The sequence below is a fragment of the Halyomorpha halys genome, unplaced genomic scaffold (assembly GCF_000696795.3).
Source record: "Halyomorpha halys isolate HHAL.00 unplaced genomic scaffold, Hhal_1.1 Scaffold1047.1, whole genome shotgun sequence".
Lineage (NCBI taxonomy): Eukaryota > Metazoa > Arthropoda > Insecta > Hemiptera > Pentatomidae > Halyomorpha > Halyomorpha halys.
The window spans coordinates 1-3,887 of NW_027113517.1; positions in this window are offsets into that span (position 1 = coordinate 1).

The following is a 3,887-nucleotide window of genomic DNA, read 5'->3' on the forward strand; positions in this document are numbered from 1 at the left end:
TATCAAGGCTTAAATATTAATTTAAAAAATGTTAAGACTATCGAGATTACCTATAGTCAAAAGTAAAAATAACAAAAAAATTTAATTAAAAGATTAATATACAATTTTATTGGTATGTATAGATTTCTTATGGTGATTAGGAATAGACCATTGACTAACAAGCATTATATGGATTTATTGTTTATCACGAATCGTTTATTCACTCAAAACTGACTTCAATTGACTAACCTTAATAATTCTGTTTTTTTAGTTAGTGTTTTAAACCTACCCATTTCACTCACCTGAAATTAAGAAGTTCAAATTTCGTGCTTGCACCTTCTATTTTAAAAATTAAATACATAAAAGGTTAACCGTATTATTTCAAATAATGAAGAAGATGGCGGTCAAAAGAAAACAAAAAATAGTTAACAATTTATAACTATTTATTTGCCGACGTTTCACCCCACTTTAATAGAGATCATTTGGGTACAAAAAAGATACAAAACAACAAAAAATATTTTGACATTGTAGAATAATAAGATAGAAAAAAGGTAAATTATAGTAGGGTTAGAATTAAATATATAAGTGAAAATTATATACAAATGAACAAAACGAAGGGATAAAAATAGTAATACTAGAAATTAAACAATAATAAGAATATTAAAAATAGTAATTACGTAAACTATTGGGTTAAAATGAACTGGAGACGTAATAACATGTAAAAATAGAAAAGGAGTGTGAGAAAACAAAATTCGATTCACCAAAAAGACGGAAAATAAAGATTTAAAAATAAATAATATTTTAAAAATGGTTTTTCTAATGATTAATAGGTTATCACTAGTCTTATAGTTTTACTTGTAGTATTGCTTGACGTTTGTTTTGTAGTTTTTGCTTGTTCATAAAACTGGATGTTCTCGTTATAATGTGATGTTATGGTTATTCCAAAGGTGGAATGTCACTTCTGAAAAATCAAGATCTAATCTAAAAATATGAAGGAGTTGGAATAGGTATAATTGGTAGTAATCTTTCAGATAGCATTCCAGTAAAATATATCAGATTATTTTATGTGGGAATACGGTAGTGGACCTCCGTGGGGTGTACAAAATGACTTTCCTCGCCAACTTTTCTGTATAACAAAATAAAGTTTTGAAGTCCGTATCGTATGAAGGATGGCATCAAACTAAGGAATGAGCTTCAAAACTAAAAGGGAACAGGCTGAGGGTCAGATAACTGCCTTCAAAGACCAAACTTAGCAAACTGTATCTAACGTTGTTAATAAGTTAATGTTTATTCAGAGAATCATGTTACCGTTTGAAGATTCAGTTTATATTACACATAGTATTAATTTTCTTATCTATTTGGCTTGTCATTTCTTTATCTTTTTATTAGCTCACTGCATTTAATTGGTAGTTTATTAGTTATCCGAAAATGATTGAAGAAATAATATATATATATATACAAATGAAAAGATTTAATTATAAGGATATTGAAGTTGCAATGATTATAAAATAATATATGTATTACTTAATTTTAATTATTCAGTTTATTTCAACTTTCATATTTGTTGAGTTATTTCTGTTAATATTAGGTATATGATTTTCCATGTGTCAGTTTAAGGCCCTAATTTAATTTAATTTATTGAACTTGATAAATATACCTTTATTTAATTGAATTTTTACCTAATCAACTTAGCTAATTATTTTTCTTCTTAGTAACTTATGGTTAGCTTAAAATGTATAAGTGTGTATATTTTATGCTACTACGAATTGAAAAACATTATTTTTTACGGCTTCTAACAACTGCATTTCCTTCTAATATATTCTATTCTTAACAGTGATTAATTCTAATTTTAATTTGAAGGGCTGAGAAATATTTATTTATTCGACCCACCATGTAGGTCTTCATCAAGGCTGACGTGATGAGTAGGGATCTTAACAAGGGACTGACCACTTCTACTCATCATATCAGCCCTGATGGAGGGTTACATTGTGGGTCGAAACGTCGAAATTAAATAAATAGTTATTTTTTATTTCTTCATAACCGCAGCTCTGACAATCTCTCTCAAATTCATATACAGTGAACCTTCATATAGTAGATGGTTCGCTGTAGGTGAATAATATATATATATATATATATATATATATAATCCGTATTCTTTTAATTTAATGTTAATTTTGCCTTAATTCTCTATATGTCACCTTATGTTCCTAGCATAGCTCCCAATGTTTTGTATGTTGTTTATTTAGCAGTGATGAGGATCTGCAATGGGACGAATCTTTTCAATAAATATTTTTTATTACTTTGAGGTCCATTTGACCTCTGCCTGAACCATTTTATCCTTTATTACATGAAGAAAATTTAATTACGTAATTACTGATATTAATTAATTTTCTTTGAAAAAATTAGTTGGTTTGAAACATTTATACATTTTATTGTAATGTATGCAACATTGACAGAGTTGACAATATCCATATTTTTTAATTTTTCTAACTTAACTTTGTCTAATATAACATTCTCTCTTTAAGAATATGTTAATGGTGTACATAAAAAATATAAAATTGAATTAAATTAACATAAAAAAATGCATATTATATAAGAACATTTTATTGTCTATGTTTAAAAAATTCTTTTTATTTTTGCCTTAGTTATTGAATTTTTCAAAAAGGGTTTCTTAAGCAAATGTATTGTTGTTTGCTTAAACAATATCAGTAAATGAATATTTCTAAGAATAAGAAAGAAAAGGAATAAGAAAGTTTGAACAAGAGGAGGGTGCAGAACAGCGAGATGAAAGAAATCTGAAGAAAATTACTATTTCGATAAATGTTTTCTTTTTGTATTCTCCAATCTCATCTTTTTCTTTTATTGTGGAATTCTGTGAAAAGATTTCTTAACACCAGTTATCAGATCTTTTATTTATCTCTATATACCCTATACATTATATTTAAAAGTGACTCTTCACCATAATTTTTCGTTTAACAAACATGATAATTTAAAATTAATAACAGCAACGGATATATGGAATGTCCCCGTATTAAAAAAAATCATGATTAGTTCCCTAAAATAAATGCATACTGAATAAATCAGGGTTAGATCCTTTCTAACCAACGCCTGATCAAACAGAACATACTAGCTAGAATAGCGTTATAATTTTTTTTTAAATGCTTTTAAATACAAACAATCATCTATACTAAGTTAATGAATCAAATATTTCAGAATATTCTTTGTAAAAAGTCAATGTAACTTTAAAAAGTGGGCAGTTCGTCAGGTTTTATAACTAGCTGACGGTTCACTTCAACAAGCCATCATAAAATAGATCAGAGTTATAAGATCAGAAAGATTTATAAAAACGGAAGAAGTTATATCTAGTAAACATTATTTATTAATTTATTCCACCTCTACTCCTTTAGTTCATTTGTAGAGTAAAAAGCAACTACTATTTAAAATTAAAATGAATATAAAAATATTCTAAATATATAAAATGAAATATAAAAATATTTTTTTAAATATTTTGTTTGATATATTCCGTAGATTGTACCGTAGACTGCAGTTAATTTGTAACAGCCCTATTAGCTTTAGACAGTCTGTAGGATGACTTCAATAAAGAAAATAATGAATAACACTAATAATTCTACGGTAATATCTTTGGAATAAGTTCAATTCTAAATAAAATCAAAACCTTGTTTGCCCCATTCAAGAAAAGGTTATAAGTAATTAAAATTAAAAAAAAAATAAAAAAGATCCAGTTTTAAGGATAAATATCAAGCTGAGTAACATATGATAATAAAATTAATAGATGAGTATAATAGAAAATCATATCAAGGCTTAAATATTAATTTAAAAAATGTTAAGACTATCGAGATTACCTATAGTCAAAAGTAAAAATAACAAAAAAATTTAATTAAAAGATT